At 38.5% G+C, this 24905-nt stretch overlaps 1 protein-coding gene across 1 annotated transcript in view; it reads left to right on the top strand.

Moving 5' to 3' along the window:
- The window catches only part of LOC146002848 (octopamine receptor beta-1R-like), a 194510-nt gene that overhangs the window by 41434 nt on the left and 128171 nt on the right, over window positions 1-24905 (top strand). The window lies entirely within an intron of this gene.

The raw sequence follows: 24905 nt of genomic DNA, 5'->3' as shown, positions 1-24905 counted from the left end.
GGAAAGCAATTTTTTAATAGTACTACTACATAATTAAAGTAAATAATATTTACCAATTACGTATGAAGATAAGTCAAAACATCACCACTACGTTCCCCTTCGGAATACCTTACTTACACTTTAACCTGTTTGGATGGATGATGTAAGAATCCAATGGTACCATCTATTGGGATTTGCCAAAACGAACCTTTTACTAACAAACAGATGGACCGAAATTCTTCACAGGGCTACAGTGAGTCGTCACAGAAATTCTCAGAAAGTACACATAAAAGTGTATAAAGAGTTTCGTTTTGGTCTGACGCTTCGTTTCGACGATACGAACTCTCGGAGAAGAGCAATTTATGCTGAATGTATACTAACACCGCTGCACGCCTTCATAATTTCTGCTCTTTTTCTCACATTGGTACTTGGGTTGGTCTCCATCCACGCTGCCAGTTTAGTTCAAGTTCACGGAAACACCCTGTATATACATACTGTGTATGTATTTTCCGTGTTCCACATGGTTGAAGGAGTAGCACCGTCTCGACTACAAGAGACATGTCCAACGATTGTCATTTGATCTCTCTCATTCACGAATATGATTCTTGCGAGGAGGGATATGACAACCCTGAGTGCTCCCTTTCAGTACACTTTGATCGCAAATCTTACCAGCGGAGGAAAGTTTTTGATTGGACATTCGCATTCGGTGCCGTACTAGTTTTCCAGGAGTCGTATTGGATTACAACAGGAAGGCGATCAGAAGACAACTGATTTGTTTGAGGGAACCGTTTTTACAAGAGAAAGAACTACAAAGATGAAATAGAACGAAAGCCCTCGGGAGAAGGAAGAAAATGACAGGCAATTTCTTCGAATTTTCTTCAGAGGATCGTCTTTTGTTTCTTCTGTTTGTACGTCGACTTCCTTGTTTGACTGTGAGTCGAGTGTAGAAAGGGAGAGTGGTTGGGGAGGGCAGTTACTTAGTTCAGGAAGTTTCAGAATATGCAGATGACATGTTACCGTTTGATATATCTACGAAGTATCTCGGAGGCCGCACCACGGAAATAGTCAGAACTGACCTTTCTTTGCATTGTTGCCAACTTTAGTGAGAAGACTCTAAAATCGGTGAGTTTATAGTTTCTGCTGGCGACGAAACTGAACACGGGAGAATTTCCTGGTAAATTTAGATGGATTTAAGTGACTAATCTGGATAATTTTTAGGACATCGTTGAGGTTTGTAGTATCTTCACAAACGTATCTAAAGGTCCGTTCAGCCGACTTCTGTGGCAGTGTTGTTAGCACAGTGCGCTACGACGCCAGGAGTACCCTTGGATACAATTTTGGTATTACCGTAAAGAGGTACTTTTGAACTTATTTTCTTTGGCTATTCTACCCTATTCCGGTTATCTCTGGAGCAAGTAGTGACGCGAGACGGCTCCACCAATGAACACATGAGAGGGAATGGGATTGTGTGGCGGGGGAAAAGACTGCAGTTACCAGCCTTCGAGCAGCATGTACTGCTTCGCGCTTCCCACTTGATTCCCCACTTCTCTGCAGCCATGCCTTGCTCTAGAGATATTCGGGACAGGGTATAATAATTTATTGTACAGGCGATTTGGTTTGGTTTTCAGGTAAAGGAATAGCCAACGAAGGTAAAGTCCAACTTTGGAGGTCGTGCGTCATTTAATACGGTCACCAGGTACGCAAAATTGGCCCCTTTCCTTATTTTGTATATATATTTTGTTATTCTACAATGAAAAATTATCTCTACAACATACCCTACCTGCCACACATAGTGTTCGTTTATCTCCATACACGTGTGCAAAGAAAAGTCTCCTTCAATATCCGTCAAAACATATGTGCGTGATCGTTCTGTTTCTTGGCGGTATTTTCGTTGCATGCTACATAACGAACATGACGTGAGGTAAACGACGTCTTAAAAAATACGATTTATTTTATACTAAAACGCGAAAGGCAAAGGTCGCCTATCGTTTTAATCGAGTGCATAAAAGAACAACCCTTAATGCACAAATCTTGGTTGGCTGCTCCTATGGAAAATTTTCCGTGCGAGAAATCGAGAGCTTGAGTTGAGAGTCGTAGCATACAATGCATCTGCAACATGAAGAAACGTTCTCTAAGGATGCTATGTATGTACGAGGGTGAGTCAAATTGAAACCTCTTCATAGGTCTCGAAAGATGCCTCCCAGTGTCTCTTTGAGCGGTCCAGAGACTTGGAAATTACTAGAAACCAGATCTGGCGAATGCGGTGGATGTAGAAAACTCCCCAAAGGCAGATCAGGGACGGTTCCAACCGTTGAACGGGCAGTATTGGGTCAAGCATCGCCATTTTGCAACAAAAATCCTTTTCTCAGAAGTTCATGTTGTTCTCACTCGACTGCGTATTGGACACAGCCCCCTAACGCATAGTCACTTGCTACAAGGGCTGGACCCTCCGATGTGTCGTGTTTGTAATGTCGTTTTGAGTATTCGGTATATTCTAATTGAATGAGCCGATTTTTCTTTCCTCAGACGGACTTTTAATCTTCCAAACTGTTTGTCATCTCTGTTGGTAGATGGCAGTGTCATAACAAATGTGTTTAGCTTGTTGCGAAGAGCTGGTTTCTTCCACTGTCTATGAAGACGTTCTTAGAAAATTCTAACTTTTTAATTTGTTGTGTTTGTCTTGTGCAGATCCCTTCACAACCTTGCACTTATAACATTTCCCAAGGGTTCTTTTTACCCCCTTGTCTTAACATTTTCAGTAAGAATTTTAGATAAGGGGATATTTTCCCGTATACATTGAAAGCAGCAAAATGTTATAATGTGCCGACGTTCACAACAATTTAAATTTGTTCATTCGTTTCGACTGATTTCATGGCGCACTAGCAAATCTGCATATGTAGTGTCCCCAAATGACTCCATGCTGGCACAAACAGGTCGTATACATTACTAGGCGCGTATGAAATAACAATAATTATTGCAAAACATACCGGGAACGGCCATTTATAGCTAGAAATGACAATTGATAATTTATTTCTAAGAAGCAGTTAGTTCACGATATTATTGTCACGCACTGCGGGTGGTATCTTACCAGGAAACACTGAAGTACACAACACGACTCTTTCCCTATGCATGTTCTGTTATGGTTATTTCATAAATACAACTTGTAGTTCCTTATGAAATGTTACCTCTCATAACAAAATAGACACGAGTCACTTTGTGTAATCGTTGAATCCCCAACAATTTTAATGGCGTTTTTTGTTCATTTCAGTATTCACATGTTTTATTGTTTTTAGGTTAAATTGCTCAAATCTATGTAAAATTAATTATAGTGACTGGTTAAAAAGACTTATAATTCTACAAGGGTTGGATAAAAAGTAATGGCAACACTGCTGTCCCGTGAAAGGGGCGAGTCACAGCGCCACAACCGTTTCGTGGTTGATAAAGGAATGTCAGACGAGAAGTATAGTGAGTGGGGTGCGATTGTATGTTATTCAGTCAAAAACAGCAGTGCTCTGAAGCAGAGGACGAGAGTGCAAGCGCCCTAACAATATGTTTAGGCAAGAAGAACAACGTCTCTTAGGCAGACGGTCAACGCAGCCTACTACTGCACCTTCTTGCAACACCACCTTCGTCTCGCATTAAGAAGGAAGCGACGGCACGTTCTGGCACGGTGTCCCATCATCCTGCTTGACAATGCAAAGTGTCACACTGCGAACACTGTGACGGCGCTCCTGCATAACTGGTAGTGGGAGGTACTGGAACATCCGCCGTATTCACCGGTATGAGACCGTGTGATTACGACCTTTTTGCCAAAATGAAGGAACCACTGGGCGGGAAGCACTACGACACGCGCGAAGCCATCATACGTGCTATAGGGCGGTCACTGAGGGACATCGACAGAGATGGACGCGCTGACGGTGTACGACGCCTTCCATACGTGTGGCAGAAGGTCGTAGAGATGGGGGGGGGGGGCGATTACATTGAAGGAATGTAACACGTGCTCCTCTGCCAATACAGTCAAGTAGCAATTATACCAGTGTTGCCATTACTTTTTATCCAACCCTTGTAACTTTTATCGTTTGAGCGGATGCTTTTTGCAATAAAATATTATTTATTGATATATGTTTATATCACTTGAAACTCGAAAACCTCTACATATTAAATGATGTAGTGTTTTATTAAAAATGCACAAACCCACCAAAAGTGACACTACAAAATGATTTTAGTGGACGATACCTAATTATTTTGTGCTTTGCTAACTGGTAGACTTTATTCAAAATACTTGGTGTGTTTGAGAATATTCGTTACGGAAAACTATCTAAGCTGGAAACATGGAAAGTCTAAAATATGCCCAAGATACCTGTGACTTCATAATATGAACTTATATTGGAAAGATTAATTATAAATCAGGAATTTTAGTATTACGGATGACATTTTCGACTTGACACTGAAGCGGACTCTCCTGCATGTAGTACAATATGGAAACCGCATCAACAGGCTTTCGCTGTAGAACCCATGGCCATATTGTGGTTTGTGTTGTCCTTATTAGTACAGTAAAACCTCGTTAATCCGAACTAATGGGGGGATAAGTTGACCGGTTTAACTTAAATAACCTAAACGAACAGTAGAAATTGCATTAAAACTCCGTTTATAGCAACAAAACACGTTGATTATGGTGTATTTAAAGAGCATAGGCCTACATACAATACAATACAGTAAAATGCAAAGCAATATGACAATACAGTGATTCTAGCCACATTTAAAACTTTGCATTCAGCTTTTTTCTTGCCTGTCCGAATTAAGCTAAGTCCGGCTTTTCGGAGTCCTGATTAACGAGGTTTTACTGTACTAATTTCTCATCTACAGTTTATTGTGCCGTTGACCCTTTCCTTCTGATATGTGCAGGTGAGAGTTGATAATATTCTTCCCTTTACTTCACAGTACAGCGTGAGTTACCCAGAGTGGATTCCTGGTGACCCTTAACTCTTGATATGTGCTGTAGTGCAGTCGTGTGTTTACGGAAACTTTAATCAGTAGATATATGCTTTAGTTCTTAAGGAGCTGATATCTGTATTAGTAGAAACTTATTTAATGAACTAAATAATTTTAAACAGACAAGCGTTCTTTTATTGTAATATTTTATATTTATAAAATCTTACACTAATTGCCGCTCAGTATTTAAAATAAGTAATAAATAACAAAGTTATACTGAATATTGAACTAGCGCCATCTATGATTGTTCAAAGTTTCAAATTTACATTACGTTATGTAACGGGGTGTTATGTAGAAGCACAACGTGAGTTGACAGCTCGTAAACCTAGGTAAAACATTGACTTTGTGTCTTTCATGGAAGAAAGTGACGTAAAATACCACAATATACATATACATCTTATCGCTTTTCCTTAATTTGGTATGAACGAGCCAGGACCGACAAGATTTGACAAAATGAGAAAATACCCTTTCAAGTTCTTGCACGTGAAGATCAAAATAACAATATATGGTGAGGTTTCGTTAAGGCCTCGTTTTGCAAAGCAATAAACAGATTACCTAATATCCTTTCGCGAACGAATTTTCCTGTTATGTTCGATTCGTTCACCATAAATGTCTCCGTGACGTAATAGGATATTGTAACAGTTCCATAATTGCTAAAACGGTAGGCGGAATTGTGATGTACAACCTGAGTTAAACATACAATCAGCAAGGCACACCTGCTAGTAATTTACATGTCCAAAGGCGAAAGGAAGATTATCATTTGGTGCCGCCAGAGAAGGTTCAAACAGTTGACTGGCATTTACTTCGGTTTTACGAGGAAGCTGATAAAATTAATGACGCATTGAGCGATCCTGACAAGGATAATTGCTCCAGACGTAACAGTTTTATAGGTTAGTAATGTTGCATAACTTTCAGGATATGCGTTGGAAAACTTGTTAGTTAGAAATCCAACCGTGTTCTCGCTGTGAGTAACCATATCTGCCTTAGCTGACAAGGAATGATTGATGCCTCAGCTAGTAATCGACTTGATATCGTTCCATGAAGAATACCTGAGTTTTCACCAAGAAGCAAACACAAGTTGTAAGATTTATTTGATATAGGGCAACTTCACAGACCAAAGTTTGTGCACTAGGCAAGCCCCTGATGGTCGAAGCCGAAATTAGGCCCTGTATGTACCGAGAGGGAGGGAGACAGGTGAGAAGGGACAGAGAAGGGGAGAGTTAGAGGAAGAAGTAGTGACAAAAGTTCTGGAATTGGTTATGAACTTCAATTACTGTATTTGTCGGCGTATAAGACCCTTTTAGATTTTTGAAGAAAAAGCTTTTTCACTAAATTTATAATTAATTTACAGTATTCCAAATAAAAAGTATTATGTAGGCCTACTTTCAACAAAAAACGTATCTAAACTAACTAGGATAGAATCATAGGCGCCGGCTCCATGGGGCTTTGGGGGGGGGGGCTCGAAGTGGGGGCAGAGCCCCAAAATAATTTTGCTTAAGAGGATCTAATATATTATTTTGCTTCTCTTGTAAAGTTTACTCTGAATTGTGCCTCATGAACTTAACTTTAAATACACATTTGAAATGTTCTACACCATGAAATTTGGGGGGCTATGACCAGAGACAGCAAAATACATGACTTATTACTATATACTAAGAATGTAATTATGAGTATTGTTAAAATTTTTACTAAAAGAGTTTCAAAAGACTATGTGCATGAACTAGGAGAGTGGATGGGACGTTCGGGCTACAAATGGCTCTCACATGACATTCAGAACGAGATCATTGATATATTAGGGAGATCTGTTTTGCGCTCCGTGGTAGCAGATATTAAAAGTCAGGAATATTTTGCTATTATGGTTGACGAAACTTGTGATATATCCATTCGTGAACAATTGACATTTTGCATTCGAACTGTAAATGAACATTTTAATATTTTTGAGGAATTCATGGGCTTTTACGAGATTCCGAACACTGAGGCCAAAACTTAAAAAAGGGAGACAGCGAGTCATTCATTAATTTATTTCAGTGAACACAGCCTCCCCAATAATTTTGAGTCGGCGCCCCTGGAAAGAATACATTTTCATCTTCTTCGTCAAAACCCAGAGCTAGATGAAGAGTAACTTGAAACCTCTTCTAAATCAGGATCTGATTCCTCATACAACAAATTGTTCTCTGTAGCATCAAGTGCATTGTGACTGGAATGCTCTCACACACCGCAAGGAAGGAAGAAAGAAATCATCTAACTCAGAAGAGAGAAAATTTCCAGAAATTAAGGTAATAAAAAACTGAGTATCGGCGAATAACGTGTACCCTGTTTTTCAGACCTATTTTTAAAGGGAAAAATGCGTCTTATACGCTGGCAGAAACGGTACCTGATTGTGCATTCGTTTCGTCTTCACAAAGTGTTGCTACCAAGCGTCTTTCCAGCAAGTAAGTTTTTTTGCAACTTTTCAAGCAGATCCCTAAGTGTCCTCACGATGTTGAGTCAATACCGAATTACATGAAGCCCTCACTGGGGATCGAACCCGAGGCCGCTCGCGCAAAAGCGAAAGCCCTAAAAACTTGGGTGTGCAAGAGGCTTTGTATATTTATAAACCTTTGGTTTTAATTTTTTTTTTTGCAATTTGCTTCTTTGTGTTGTATAAACATGTGAAAAACATGTCTATTTGTTTACAAATTGTTCATTGTATAGCATTGTCACGCGAAAGACAATCTGACTTAACGTCAAATTGTTTTTCTCTTTTCTCACCTCTATCTTTCGCTTGTTTAGAATTTGCTTCTTTATGAGTTATTGTCGTGCAAGAAAATATGACGTAAAGTTAGGCTAAGCAGTCTGCTTTTTTGTTTTCATTTGATTACAAATTGCTTCTTTGTGTGGTGTTATCGTGTAAAGAAAAGTCTGGTTAATCTCAGGAATTGATCCAAACATAACGATTAAATGTGAAACTTAGTCCCTTACATTAAAAAAAGAACATAAATTAAGAGTATTTGAAAATAAAAATAGAAAAACATTTGGACCTAAAAGGGATGTGGAGAATGTTACAAAATTTAGAACTGCATAATATGTATTCATGCCCGGATATTATCAGAATAATTAAATCAACAAGACTTAGGTGGGCATGCCATGCGGCACCAATGGGAGAGGAGAAATGAGTTTACTGGATTCTTTTTGGGAAACCTGATGGTAAGAGACCTGTAGAAAGGGCAAGACGAAGATGGAGGGATAACGTTGAGATGGACCTAGTGGTTTGGTTTGGTCTGAGTTGCTGTTTTAAGTCCACTTTTGTACAGTAAGGCTAATCGGGACTGGACCTACAGTTTAAAGTGGGATCCGAACCACTTGTGCCTCCACCGGGTATCGAACCCGGGACCCCTTGATTACAAGGCAATGACGCTACCACTACGCCAGAGATGGACCTAGTGTAAATCGGTAAGGATGGAAAAGATTGGATTGATCTTGCCCAGGATAGGAACAGATGGAAGGTTTGTGTTGCTACAGCCATAAACCTTCGGGTTTAAAAATGCTAGAGAGTTAGTTAGTTAGTCGGAGGATACAGGCTTATACTACTGGAGTCAAAATGTAATCACTGAAATCTAATGGTACAAACACCTTTTAGGGACGACATTTCAACAGCCCAGGTTATTGCAAGGGGAAAAGAGAGCTGGTCCGCTAACTAGGGCAAGACGTATTACTGAAGCGAGTCTTCTCGATAACGACATCCGGTTCCGCCATGTCCGGCCGCAAAGTGCAGCGAATGTGATATTTGTACTCATGTGACGTCTTTAAAACGTGGAGAGAAACGTTACGTGCTGTGCCTACAAAGTATGAAAATTGGAGTAGGGGGCGGGGAAACGAAACAACTTCACGCGGCATTGCGAAACTGAAGTACGCGGTGCATGCTCGTGTGTGACTAAAATAGATCGACGTTTCCGAGCCTGGATCAGCGAGTGGCGCCGTAATGCGATCAGATGGTTCTGAGTACGAGTATTATCGATCAGTAATAGATTCCTAGAAGTGTAAGCATTAAACAAACTAGCGGGAAAATGAACACAAAGCTATACAGTATGCTACGACTTCTGTTCAGTTTACCCGGAGTAGTGGAATGACCGCGAAAGTGATTAAGAGGGGAAAAAATAGTAACGAAACGGAAGAGGCGCCAAAGGAATAAATGCGAACGTAATAATCGCGAAACCGAACTTGAAAACAGGAGGGAACAACCGTGAAATGAATCAATCACGAAACCAATCTAAAAAACCTTGAATAAGCGCGAAAGGAACAACCGCGTAACAGATTAATCACGAAATCAAAACTGAACTACGGAATAAGCGCGAAAGGAACAACCGCGTAACAGATTAATCACGAAATCAAAACTGAACAACGAAATAAGCGCGAAAGGAACAACCGCGTAACAGATTAATCACGAAATCAAAACTGAACAACGGAATAAGCGCGAAAGGAACAACCGCGACACGGATTAATCACGAAATCAAAACTGAACAACGGAATAAGCGCGAAAGGAACAACCGCGTAACAGATTAATCACGAAATCAAAACGGAACAACGGATTAAGCTCTAACCCCTCAGAGGTGAAATACGAAGGTGCACATTCAATTCGGAACTGATGTATTCATATTTTTAATTTTTAAGGATGTGATAAATTCTCCATCACCTGCAAGGCAAATCAAACATTTTCTTTATCTTCAAAAGACCTGGCGAATTTCACAGTTCTGTTGCTCTTACTCCAGTGAATTTATTTTTTAAAAAGTTATTTTTATATAACACAGCAAGCACAGCAATTTATGCAGCACTCCTGCTCCATCTGTTGGCAAAAAATGGAGATATTTATGGCTTAAATATTATCTGATTGATTTTGTTTAATTTTCTTCGCTTTTCTGCCAATTTGAACTAATCTCGAAGATGGTGATGAGGGATGCAATTGGTGAAGGGACACCAATGGCTAGGCAGGATTCGAACCGGGGACCCTTGGCGTTGTAGTGCGTTTTTGGACGGAAAAAGTGGGGGCATATCCTCCATGAATTACTCATGGTGGGAAAAATACGTGCCTTCTCGAAGGAGTAGTGGTGACGATGTCGCCTAGTAAGCGAAGGGTACTTCGATCGATCTCGGCAGATGTACAGTCACCGCCAATAATAATAGGACACGTAGATCCTGAAATACTGTCTTCTCTGCATTTTGTTAATGTGTGTTTTCTAACTCTCCGGCGACAGAAGAACTTCCTATTGAAAAGTTAGTATTGAAGTATAGTTAGGCAACACTCTTAACGTATTTCAGGATGTAGATGTCCCATTTGTATTGCCGGTGACTGTACACAGTGAACTGGATCCAACTATATGTCCAGTCCCGATTAGCATATCGTGCATCAAGTGCACGTAAAGCAAACTTTGGTCAAACGGGAAAACTGGAATCATGTAGGTATATTTGCATAATGGTTTAAACCAGGTTGTTAAAGGTCCAGGAATTTTAAACAAATTCAATTCCGGTCCAGGAGAGACAATTAGCAATTGTACGAGGGCTGCTGTAAAGGTTTTTGCAATCAATATGAAAAAAGACATGTGAAATTCTGGGAATGGCTTTATTGTTTTTCAAAGTATTCACCCTTAAGATCGATACACTTTTGCATACGCTCAAACCAATTTTGAAAGCATTTCTTCCACTCTGAAGCTGATACCTCAGAAACCTATGTTTGGAATGCGTCAACAGCTGCTCCAGGCGACACAAATCGCTCACCACGCATCTTATTTTCCATGTGAGGGAACAAAAATAAGTCATTAGATGTTAAATCAGGTGAGTACGGACAATGAGTCATTAATTCGACATTTTTACTGGACAAAAAGTCAACAGTTTGGTGTGCTGAGTGTAAACTGGCGTTGTCGTGGTGAAGAATAATGCGACGATTTGGGTTTGTTTTACGCAATTCATTGATGACCTCTGACAAACAAGTTGTTGTATACCACCCAGCATTTACAGTCCTTCGATCTTCTAAAGCTATTGTTGCAACATGTCCGATATAACCGAAGCAACAAGCAATCATTTGCTTGGCAGCACTCCTCAACCGAACAACGTTTGTTGGATTCGGCTCACTTTGAAACACCCAAACAGTAATTTGCTCTTTAGTTTCGGGTTCGTATGAATAGATCCAAGTTTCGTCCCCTGTATCGATGTAGTACACCAAATTTGACTTGCCTCGGTTGAATTTTTTTAGCATTTCTTTACACCAATTTACACGAGCCTGTTTTTGAGCTTCGGTCAAGTTGTGTGGGATCCAACAGCTTGAAAGCTTCCGTACGTTCAGATGACCATGCAAAGTCGTATGTATTGCTTTCATGTCTATGTTCGAGGATGCCTGAAACTCAAGGTATGTCACATGCCGATCTCTCTCAATCATTTCACGCACAGCATCAACGTTACTGGCAACAACAGACGTGGATGGACGACCTTCACTAAATTTATCACTGAGAAATGTGCGACCACGCTGGAATTCGGAAAACCAATTGTACACAGTTCTATTGGATGGTGCTTCATCCCCAAAAGCCAAATGAAGTCGTTCGGTGCATTCTCTTGGTGTTAAACTACATTTGAAATCGTAAAAAATCATTGCCCGAAAGTGTTCACGAGAAATTTCCATTTCTCACACGAAACTACTTCTTCAAACTGCTGTAAAATATAAATGAAGATGTTTAAACAAACAATCAAAGATAATTTAAACATAAAAAAGGTATGAAAAACTGAATATGCTGACCAAGGCAGAAATTTATTTTATTATAAAACATAAACTAAACGTAACGTTTCAACCTTCTAGGAAGGTCTTCTTCAGACTCTGTACCAAGTACAAATGTAACAAGGTACAAAAACAGGACGATATATATATATATATATATATATATATATATATATATATATATATATATATATATATATATATACAAACATTACTCCCCTCCAGACTATTAGAAAGTTGTTCTGGAACATTCTAGCATGTGGCTTTCCCTTGTAAACTGTACTTTCACCTAATAGGCTAGATGGAAGTAAATATGTTTAGCCTTTTAGGTGAAAGTACAGTTGACAAAGGAAATCCACCTGCTAGAATGTCCCGGAACAACTTTCTAATAGTCTGGAGGGGAGTAATGTTTGTATATATATATATATATATATCGTCCTGTTTTTGTACCTTGTTACATTTGTACTTGGTACAGACTCTGAAGAAGACCTTCCTAGAAGGTTGAAACGTTACGTTTAGTTCATGTTTTATAATAAAATAAATTTCATGCTTTGGTCAGCATATTGAGTTTTTCATATCATGGAAACAAGGCTTAATGGTGTTATAAAAAAGGTCTATATAATAGCGGAACACTAGCGCCACTGTTGGTGGTAGTTTGCAGAAACTTTTCCACCAACCCTCGTAAATGGGTTCTAGACCATAAAGAAGCTTTTTACATAAACAGTATCACAATTCGGTCCCGGAACCTTTTTTCCTGGTGAATTTAAATACGGTCCCGGAACCTTTATTCCGGCTCAATTTAAATACGGTCCCAGAACACTTTTTTAATGAAACAATACGCAATTTGGACCGAATTTAAATTGTGCGAGATTAAAGGTTCCGGTCCCGTAGAGGAACCCATTAGAATCGATGGGTCCCCTATACCTTTAACAACTCTGGTTTGAACCAAAAGACGAAATTAATAAGCAGGTACATGTCCAAGGTGGGTGGGGGGGCTGGTGGGGGTCATACCCCCTCGTTAGGCCCAGTATTCCTCAAAGGCAGGAAAAGATGGCAAAATGAGGGCTGACTACTAACGAAAGTATATGCAACCCCATACTTAAGAAAATGCTGGCCACGCCACTGTCAATATGCAAGGACCGGTACTGAATGAAGAATAAGTTGAGAATAACTTGCGTGATACGAATTCCATTAAAAATTGAAAGATTTCAAACAGGCTGCACGAAACTAGTTCACGAACTCCCAGCTCTCCGTTCCACGCTCTTCTTAAAGTCCTTCTCAGGATTTGTCGGTCGCTCATATCCTAAACAAATCATGCACAAAGGCAACGGACAACGACTGACGTCACATAAAGCTATGACGTCAGAAAGCCTGAAGTCATGCAGCCTTCACTTGTCTTGTTCGATAGGCTAATTCATTCAGCAATCGGGGTCAAACTTCAGGAAGTAGGCCGCCACTGCTTGTGGTATAAGTACAAACAATCTATTTTTAGTTCGCGTGCGTGAACTAGGCGGATACCTGACCTGGTCCAGTCCGTTTTCCAGTTGATTTTCTCAGATTATGGCACTTTTCTTACGTTTATCTCTTTTTTACCATTGATGTACACGTAAAAGAACACTTGTGTTGTTTCTAGGACGCTCAGCAGCAATTCTGAAATTATACAGGGTGTCCCGTTAAAAGCGGACAATTATACAGTGTGTTTACGTAAAAGTCGACAAATTCTCAGAAGATGTAGAGAACATAATCGTTTCGTCGCTACGACCCTTTGAAATGCATCATCTGGTACGGCTGTGTATAGCAACTTTAGAAAATATAATTAATTGAAATGTAGATAGGGTGTTAAGAACAGGGTTGCCAAACATAATATTTAATCTTACGTGTTGCTAACTGTAGTGAAATTATTCTATATATAGGGATTTGTGACGGAATGTTTATTTTTTCTAAAAGCGAAGATTTATATTTGCATATCATTTTCACATTGACCAATTTGTTTCCGATTATACGCACAAATGTAATTTACTTGTAGTTAACAGTTCACGACTTAACTTTATGAATACATTACAGAAAGGTTACACCAGGCTGTGCATGGGAATAGACCATACTATTTTTAGTGCTACATTATTGAGTAGAATCTGAGCCCTAAATAGTAGGAGAGCGGAAGAATGTATGACGCTCAATATGCCCTAAGTAGCAGTATACTTATATAGTTCCACCTATTGACACTTTCTGACATTTTGTTTTTCAAACTCTGTGTAGGCTCATGATACACAGCCTATCCGTTGCACTCCAAATTGACACTAAAAGTTTGAAATACAGGGTGTCCCAGAAGTATTTTCCTGATTGCAAACTTTATTCATATCCGCTATATGCAAGGTAGAGATGTGAAAGTGGTGCCAAAATGTTGGAAAACTAACCAAGTCTTTTTGTTGCAGGTTTGAGTAACGTGGCTGCAGTGTAGCAGTGTCAGTGCCCAGAAAATCAAAAATGTTCACAAATCAGGAAAAAGCTCAGCATGTCCTTTGGTATCACGAGACCCGGTCACCAATAACAGTGCAGAGGAACTTTCAAATGTACAGAATTCTTTCGTCTAGAATATCTGCCATCAATAAGTTGGTATTTAAAAAAATGAATTTATCTTCATTCCCAAATCCTGTCAAGTCCAAGATACATTGTATGGAAAGATGCCACCCGATGTCAAGAGCATTCATTCCGGATTCCTTGGCACTGACACTGCTACACTGCAGCCACATTACTGAAACCTGCAACAAATAAACTTGGTTAGTTTTCCAACACTTTGGCACCACTTTCACATCTCTACATTGCATATACAGTAGCGGATATGAATAAAGTTTTTAATCAGGGAAAAACTTCTGGGACACCCGGTATATTCCTTTGTTACAGTTATAAAGTATAGTGACATTCGATGTTTTAGTTGAGATTCATATACATAGGATTGCCACTAGATATCTTGAACGACTGCTCTAGTAAATCCGTAAAAATGTTTCAATATTGTGGCCGGAATTTCAACCTCTTCTGAAAATTGTCGAAACTTTGGTATTATCCGGACTACCTGTTTTCTTGGGAAGCAAAGAAACACTTATGGTCATAATAGGAACACTGTATTAGATTAGGTTAGGTTAAATACTTATCATAATAAATGTCGATTACACAATTACACAAAGCAATAAATCACTTGAACAATGCAATGAGGTAGTGCGTATAATACTAAAGTACCAAATTTATAAAACTCCGTTTCGAAGAGTAGAAAAAAACTTGTTTAGTAGAAATTATTAGGGCATCACTAAGTCGTTAAGCTTTAAGTATAATGCGTTGTTGAAGAGGAACGGGTGGATCAATTGTGTTGGAAAATCAACAACGTTTTGACCAGACCCGCTGCAATTATAATAGATCTTCCAATCTTAGATTTTCGTATCAGCCAAATATTTTGAATAACTGCTCTGGAAAGCAGTAGCGTAATTATCTACGTCGCGCACAACACAACGTAGGAAAATACATTTAGATAAGATTGTAATTTGGATTATAAATACCTTCAATCTTAGTAAGTAAATTAGTATTCCTTATTTAGGTTAATTTTACTTAATGATGATGGAGAGGAAGGAAATTACTACTGACCTTTGCCTTCGTCAATTGATGAAGGCAAAGGTTACAAATTTGGGACACCGAGAGGGAAAACTGACCCCTCCAAGATATTGAGAAGATTACAGTAATAATTATCTATCATTTTCTAATTAACTGCAACTCAGATGTAAAACAGAATCAGAAAGGCGCTCAGAATCTCCCGTGCGAGTCTCTCCTCAACCGCCGAGCTGTTGATATCACAGATAGTGAGAGAATCGGCATTATTGCAGCGGAACTATGTTCTGCGCGCACAGTTGGGCCTACATATGCGAAAAGTTGCTGCAAACTTAACCTTTCGCGGGGCTTAGTACACTGTGTGGTAATAATTCGTTTGTTTACCGATAGAGGTCAGTCAGTTTCATTACATTGGTTACGAGTCAGGTTTTTCGGTACGTACACCCGAATAGTGTAGTTAAAATACAAGTTGTGATATTTGGTATTTCGTCGTGTACCTCCTAGGTAACTGTTGTTTTGTATGTCACAAACAGTGGTGGGTTCGTTAATGAGGAATGTCTCGTTATTAGCACATTGGTTCATGGAAAGAAATAAACTGGTGAAACTGAAGAGAGCGGGAAATTTTTTTTTAAGTACGTTAATTAATTTCACACTGTGTGATGTATCTTTGTCAGTTCAACACAGTTTCTGCATTCAATATCTCATTTTCTTTGACATTACTATATTAATAACCGATCGTGACTTTCGTCCCACCCTGTACTTACACCTTTCTCAAATCTCGCTGCTTGTCTGCCTCTATCGACATATAGCGACTATTAATATGGAGGATGATTATGTGCACACGTATTAATTGGCCGGTATATTACATTCATGCACTTGAAGGAAAATTCTGATGCATTTTAATGCATCAAGAGACACTGGGATGTATTTTTATTTGAATCAAAATTTTATGCATTTTCTTGCATTTATGCGTTTCGTTGCACCATTAATTGATACGACTGGTTTACAATCAATTCAAGTTTCTTCTTTTCTTCTTAATATCATTTTTGCTAATTTACTGCGAAATATCTGAAAAGATTTTCTAGCACGCTAATACTTAATATCCTTTCATTACATAGCGTTATGGTCAACATTTCCTTTTCAATCTTATTCTACTTTAAGAATTTAAAATGATTTAACTTTATTGGGGAAAATGTATGTAATATACTTCATGTACACTCTTGTGAGTGGAGTAGGATATTAATAATTCCATAAAACATATGCATTTTAGTAAAAAGTGTAAGTAAAATGCTCACTTGTGCCTAACCTCAAGCGATGAAAGCGTATAGGGGGTGTGAGGGCCCCACACTTTCTTGATCACGGCAGAAGGTTGGGGTGATGTGATCATCACCACGCCCCTGGACGCCTTTACCCTCCCCCCATACCAGAGTTTCCTCCAGGTACCTACTTTATACAAAGCTGGGTGGGCGCCAGAGCTACTTGAATAGGTCTTCCCCTGCCGAAGAATGTATGTTAGTGCATATTCAATATATGATGCATGATGATGAAGCTACAACTGTTATAAATGTTTGTTTTACTTGCTTTGCTTTAATTGATGTATTTATATTTTTGTGTGTAGAAATCTTCATCGTCGCGACTACCTCAAGTGCGGAAAAGGGGGCGTTAAGGTGATGAAACACCAAACAATACAAGGATTGTAACTAGAGGCCACATCAGAAGCCTTGGGTTTTATTCATTGAAGGGCATTTTCTACTAACAGAATGACACGTATCGTTGAACAAGTCCGCCTCTGAATGAATAATGGTCCTTTTGACCTTATTCAATCTACTATGCAGCATTAAGCTCGTCTCTTAATAGGATGCAAGCAAACTCTTAAAGATGCTTAAAAGTACAAAAGAAGCACACTATCCCTACTTAAAACTGGCTTGAGTTTTATCCTTGCCATCTTTCAACCCACCCAACCTACTTCCTTTCACTCTCTCTGAGTCCGTGTCTACTTCTACTCAATTTTCCTCTTTCCACACCCGTGAATTGAATCCCGGCGCTGTGACAGACAAGCGTAAAGGAATGTTTCGTTCTAACCTGGCACGCTGGGAAATATGGAAACATGGAATTTCATAACGAGATGCTTCTCCCTTGTACTACATGTGGAAGATATTGAATTTTCACTCAGAAATTCAGATAAGTGCGACAAAAGCAACTTAATATGTTTCTTGGTATGTAGTGGGTGATGTTCGTGCAGCAACTCAATGCAAACGAATCGGGTCCTAAAACTATGTCACGTGATGTTTTTGTATGATCTCATTCGCCAGCGTCAGTCAATCAGTTTTGTCGCTGTTGTCGAGACCTAGTCTACAATACAATAGAAACTCAAGTATCTTCCATAGGATAGAACCGTATATAGTCGCAATAAATCATGTAAATACAGAGTGTTCCAAAATAATATTTACACCCTTTGAACACAGATACTCTTAAAGACGACTTGACTGGACTTTTTGCATTTTGAAGCTGCAACGTCCATCTTGAGCATATGTGTGAAGAGCATATAGACACTCGTTTGTTTTTAGTTCCGTCACAGCCTACCAAGTGGTAGTCATTAGTGTACACAAAATGGCAGAAGTCAGACATTTTTCTATCGAGAAACATAAGATGGATCGAATATCCATCAATATATCCTGATTTAACACAGTTAAATTACTCCCTGTGGGGAATTGTGATGAATGCTGTGTACGCCACAAAGTCAGAGACACTGAGTGACGTGGGACATGCAATTGAGACGCTTCCCTTCCCGCAGAAACCGTATCTGCTGTTTATCGATCTGCTCAGTTTGCACATAATGTATTACTGCCAATGGTGGTCATTTTGAACATCTATAACAAGGTTTGTGACACCAAAAAAGTTCGTGCCTGCTGTTATCAGTGTTCGAGTTATTGACGTTCAAAGAGTGTAAAAGAATTGGGACACCCTGTATATGCCTCGCTGCGGAATTAATCTGTGTGCTCTATTGGCTAATATAGACTTAATGCCGAAATATGTAACTCAACAATAATTTGGGATAACCTTTCTTCCTCTGTAACCTATTCTGTTGCCTGAATTATTTTGCCATTGCAGGTAACATTTTCAAAATGCCCTTTTTCAGTACATAACTTTTAGATTATTTGATAGACATTTAGAAAAAAACATTACCTTGTGAAGAATCGCATCTATTAGCTTATTATTGTCGTTCCAACATGTCACAAATTGTACTAGGGAAGCTATGATAAAATTTAAGGGATTCATAAATCTGGAAAATAATAGATGGCGCTATCTCTGCTGTGAATGTCAGAAATTGACATCGAGACTGTTTAAAGAAATAGAAAATCCTGAAAGGATTACATTTTGAAGACTACAAAAATGCTAATAAATAGCTTCTAAAATCTATTAAACACTTATCGCTGTCCTGGGTATCTAATTAGTAATCCTAGAGCACTAGATAACATGTCTTGACTTGCTGGTGGTCGACCGACCACGTGGGAATAATTTACGAGCGAAAACAAATTCGAGTTATCAATTATTATGAACCGACCCTCGTACATGACATGTCAACCATAATTATAGCGTCTAACTTACAAGGTTAAAAAATGCGTGTCTGTCTGTATCAGACACACGTCGCCATTTAATAAGCCTTGTTTGATAAATGAGCCTTGGCGGAAATCGTAAGCACACATTACAGTTATCCGGCTTCATTGTGACAGATAGGCGACAGTGCGTGTTAGATGGTTGCGCACAGGACGCATTACTTAAACACGGCATTGGTATTTTTAAAACGCGTTTGTCACGAACTCGTGGCTGCATATTATAACTAATTCGCAGTATTGTGTCTTCCGCAGGCTTGTTGATATTTGACAAAAGATCAAAATTATTTCCCGTTGTGAGATGAAAATGTTTTCGATTTCTTCTCTAAACTGATCACGCGCAAAATATTTATCAATTTGTACAGCGGAATCCATGAGTATTACAGTGCAAATTGTCCATGACTATATTCATTATTTCTTCTATTACATCCAATGTGTTTTAAGCGATGGATTTTCTTGGGGCCTCCCCGATGGCGCAGTTCTAGCGTCGTCGCCTTGTAATCAAGGGGTCCCGGGTTTGATACCTGGTGGAGGCACATAGTGGTCCGGATCCCATTTTAAGCTGTAGGTCCAGTCCCGATTAGCCTTACTGTGCATATAGGACTTAAAACACCAAATCAATCAATTAAGCCATGGATTTTTATGTATGCTGGTGGAAAAGTTGTCAACAGCTTGTTTTGAGTTTTCTTTTAATTCTTGAAGCTCTTGTCGGTTCAAATAAAGTGCATGAACATGGTGATGGACAATTTGCATGGTAATACTCATGGATCCCACTGTACATCTTAGTCATGAACTTTATCATCTTATTATAAAAGAATCCTGGGATTGATTCCCGGTGGAGATATATATACATATGCATACATACATACATGTGTGTGTGTGCGTGTCTGTCTGTGTGTGTGAGAGAGAAAGAGAGTGTGTGTTAGGTGTGTATCTTCTGTAAATTCAATTTGTTTCTCTTGAAAGTAAATATATAAAAAAATAAATTACTCAGTGGATGAAAGAACATTTTAAACTGAAGGTGAACTCCTGATTATTCTATTTAAAAATAAAGTGGAATTATAATAGGCTTCGTAATTTGTACATAACTCTGATTTCCTTTTGCAGTAGGAAATGTACATTTAAAACTATGTACTACGTGGTTATAGTTAAAGTGACAGGGTTCAGAGTGGTACAGCACGGCCTGTAATGAGAGTAGCAGTCTGAAACTTCGTAGATATGCTAATGGAGCAATGCGCTCGCGAATTATGAAAAGAAAAAAAAATAGTTCCAATTCTCGCCACCAGGGTAAAAAATGGCGCTGCAAGCAGTCAAAACGTGGAATTTTCCGTAACTCTGACGTCAAAGTCGGTTACATTGCCTAACCATTGTGTGAGCTCCCTGGTTGTGGTTGGTGACGCTTGTTGTTTTTTCCTTTAGTAATGTTCATGTAATTCGAATAGTGAAATTGTAGCAATATTTTATTACAAAGAGTATTGTTTTCTGCGATTTATAATGTTTTTCCTGTAACTATACCAAGTTTTGACTGCTTACAGCGCCATTTTTTACTCTGGTGGCGAGAATTGGAACTATTTTTTTCCCCCATAATTCGCGAGCGCATTGCTTCATTAGCATATCTACGAAGTTTCAGACTGCTACTCTCATTACATCCCGTGCTGTACGACTCTGAACACCGTCACTTTAATTATAACCACCTGGTATTTACCCATCTCCGTGGCGAATTGGTTAGAACAGCACGCTACGACTCCAGGGGCCCAGGTTCAAATCTCGGCCTGTGTATGGGTGTTCTTTAACAGTGTTCCTCATCAATTTCATCATATAATCACTCATCTTATCTTCTCGATTAGCCGAAAGGTTCAGAAAATCAAAGTAAAATATACTAAATCAATCAAATTAAAGATGGAGAGGAGCAAAACAATAAAACGTAGTATAATGTACATGCGTTTAATCTGTCTTAATCTTTGTGCATCACAAATGTCTCACCGTGAAGAGAACTCCACATGACCTGCTTTTCAAAGATTATTTGTCTTCGAAAATTAAAGTGTGGAATGAAACGCACTTATACCCCACCAGGAAGTCTACTTCTCATAATGCATTTCATTGCAGATCCTCTGCTGTTTTTTCAGTCATGAATATGGTATCTGAAACTTGGAGGGCACTTCCAAACTAAATAAATTTGCAAAAAACTCTTCCGTTTCACGATTCACTACATCAAAACTAAGTTGAAAACATTTGTTTTAAATTTTGTCTTTTGCTTGGACACAAGACTTGTACATTTTTGTCTGTGCTCTTTCGTAATTTCATTGCATAGCAGATATTTTATTCAAATTTTGATATTTCATTTGTATTTTCTGCATAATTATATACTGCAGTACATAGGTATGCTTTTCTTTTGTAGTGTTAAGTTGTAGTAGATTCACATTTGCTGAACCGTACCCAAAAATGAAAACAATTTAAATGATTTGAAATGTGTCCTTCTCAGCGCTCCAAAGACGTATTAAAAACTCGATTCAATTATGCAGTCAGCCATAAATAAATTTTTATAAACGGTTTTCAATACCACTGTTAAAAGTAACTAAATTAGAATAACTTATTTTTAAAAGTAACCCCAGTTACTTTCTAACTTATTGATGTACAACCCCTACCAGACACATCACGGTTCGTGTTTGATCACATTATAAATTCAAAGCTAAATTTTATTGACTGAATATAGTCGAAATAATCTATAGTAAAGTACAAGAAACTCTACTTAATCGACATGTAACTCGGGAGAATACACAATTCAACACGAGACTTGGGACCCTATTCACTGCACCATGGAAATAGATAAGTATACGGGAGAGGGAACGAAATTTGTAAGTTAAATGTTTCAAAAAATAAAGTGGTCGTGTTTGTTATTGAAGTTTTTAAGCAGCGTTGCGCTGTGAAAAGGAATTCATTTCTTTGTTTTTTTTAGTCCACTTTGCGATCGAATCGGGATTGGATCTGCAGTTTAATGTGTGATACGAACCACTACGTACCTCCACCGGTATTGATCTCAAGAATCCTTGATTAAAAGGTGACTGAGTTACCATTATGCAGTCTGAGAAACTCTGGTACCGATTTTAAAATTAGTATTATACAAACGGAATTGTTAGTGTCTTCAAAGTTGTTATGTTTAAATGTAGGTAATATTCTTCGGTAATGTTTCCTGAATAAATTATGTTAAAGAAAACAATGAGCACGATGTATTAATTCGTACCAAAAACGAGCGAATTGCTTATTGTTACAGGTTCTCTGCCACATTGGCTATACATATAAAGTCAAAGTCTTCAGTTTATTTTGTTTCACGAAATAATCGTTCCATGCATTGTAAAGCAGATACGAGAGTTAATTCGATTCCAAGCTGAGTATATAAAATATCATAGATAAAGTTACTCGCGTCAAGTAGCATTACAGTTACCCGAAAGTTGTTAGTTTCGAATATAATAATTTATTCATATCACCAAATGCAAAGTAATTTGACCCTGAAGAGTTCAAGAAGGTAATACACGTCCATTTTCTGCATTTTCTGACATATATCTGTATAAAGTAGTATAATGAAATATTTAAAGAAAACAAATATAATTTGTAAAGTCGCATTGACATTACTGAATAACTTCAATTTAGTAACTTTCAATGCTATTGCAGTAATATTTTCTTTCAATAGACACACTAAAATTCAATAAAATAAACAAAACAAACCTGCAAATGGAATAGTTTCTTTGATAAGTTCAATATTGCACCATCTTTTGGCCAGAATTTTTATCTCAAATTTACTCTCAATTTACCAGAAATTAATGATTTTTAATACAAGAGGTGCAGTTCTCTTTACCAACCATTAAGAGTCGTATAAATGTGGAAAATATGTCAATAAGTTTCAACCAGGTAGCTTGCAGACCGAGGCGAGAAGCGACAGGTGTTCTTTCTGGACATAGTATGTCTTAACATAATTATTACAAGTAATGAAAATGATTAAAAAAAGTGTCAGCTTTGCTTGAAAAATTTAATTCGAAAATTCATTCAAATTCCAGCCATGGTATTTTGTACGTGGTAGCTATGATTCCACTAGAACCTGTTTCTATCTCCTCCATTCCAAAGTCAATAATATCAACTATTTCGACAATGACATCTCGCTAGATCAACTACCAAGTTGAAAATGAATGCTGCAATACGTTCAAAACACTGCTTCTAGCGGAATTGGAAATGACGAACTGTAATACAACGTGGGTGTTCTAAATTTAGCATGCAATGAAGCCTACATTCCTTCCCTTAAACGATTTGACATTCTTTTCACCTTAGCATCCAGAGAAGACACACGGAAAAAAGAGTTGCCAAATTTTGTTCGTCTCCGTTACAAATGTTCAAACAAGCACTTTAAGTGTCGTAAAGTAAATGTTCATAAAAATACTTCTATAATAAAGTAACTCAGGTACAGTTACGGGTACTTACTTTTTTAAAGTACCTAATTAGAGTTAGAAATGTCAAAAAGTAACTGTTACTTGTAACAAGTTACTTCAAAACACGGGCTCTAAAAACGGAGAATTGGCGAGAACGTCTTAAAGTATACGAACATCATCTATTTATTTTCTGAGCCATGTTTTTATTACATATTTGAAATTAGTAATTCGCAACTGAACTGTAAAACTGTAATTTCGAGTAAAGGGGTGAAATCTTTCTCGAAAAGAATATAATTACAGAATATTTACCAACTGGTTCCAAATAGCAATGTCTTCAAGAGTCAATGCGTTTCGTCTTGGCGAAGAGGAGTTTAGCTGGAATCGTAAATTAGATTAGCCTGGTCAAATGTTTTAATTTGAGTTGCCAACCTTAGGCCCTCCTATCAACTTTATCGGAGTCAAATGAAATTACTAACCCCATCTTCTTCGGAAGCGAGTTAAGTGGATAGTGGGCGAGGCGATAATTGAAAATTAAGGCAGTTTTCTTTTCCGTATCTCCTGTTCTGACAGCGAGAAAACGTAGAAGAGAATCTAGAAAAAGCTGTTTCGGGAAGTGTACACTTGTGTACTGTAGATCATAGATTGGAAATCAAAGATTATAAGTGAACTGTTCGACAAAAGGGCTGACGCAGCAGAGTGTAAGGTGAAGGTAAAGTTCGCCATGAAGACACATTTAGGGAAATTGGGGGTAGAGTTCCACACATTCTCGGTCTCGGCAATTTTGGAGATGACGTGATCAGCACCACGCTGATACCCCCAGGTACATATTGATTTGAGGCTGGATGAGCCCACGGACTCCGGGACTCGAATCCGTCTCTCCCGCGTGCAAGTCAGACGCTCTACCGAGTAGACCGAGTGTAGTAGTCAAAATTCTTGCTGAAATGGTTCGTTGGATTGGATTGATTCGATTTACTTTACTTAGCTGTCACTTGTGGCTAACGCGAATAGGAGGATGAGTGATATGATGAAATTAGTGAAGTGACACTCACTAAGAACAACCATGCCCTGCCTGGGATTCGAACCCGGGAACTCTAGAATCGTAGCGCACCGTGTTGTGACTTGACTTCCAAGTTGTTCTAGCTTTCAATCCTGTGTATACTTTTCATCGACTCAAACGTGATCTAAAAATAACTTCATTGATCGATTGAAATAACAATTCTATGTTCTTCAACATATAGGCTATTTGCAACCGCCACACTATACGAGACCGTCCTTATCATAACTAAAGAAGGCACATGTCTCAGAGGACTATGACTTTCTTAGGTAGCATCTGAAGCTGTAAAGGAGCACTTAACACATTATGTACATAGCTTCAGAGGATTACACTGGCCCTATATGCAGACGACAGAGCTTCGTTAGCCTGCAACATTGCAGTAACGGGGTGTTCTTCGTAAGGTGGTGAGCCCGTAAATATAATTAAATTACAAAAGGAATATTTATAGATCAACAGGGTATGTTCACGGCCGGTTTTAGAGTGGTTGTGGGTTTACAGCCCCAAGCCTCTAA

This window comes from Lepisma saccharinum, chromosome 19 (assembly GCF_977018435.1).
Source record: "Lepisma saccharinum chromosome 19, izLepSacc3.1, whole genome shotgun sequence".
Classification (NCBI taxonomy): domain Eukaryota; kingdom Metazoa; phylum Arthropoda; class Insecta; order Zygentoma; family Lepismatidae; genus Lepisma; species Lepisma saccharinum.
The sequence above is the reverse complement of the archived record's forward strand: the minus strand, read 5'-3'. Positions and strand labels throughout refer to the sequence as shown.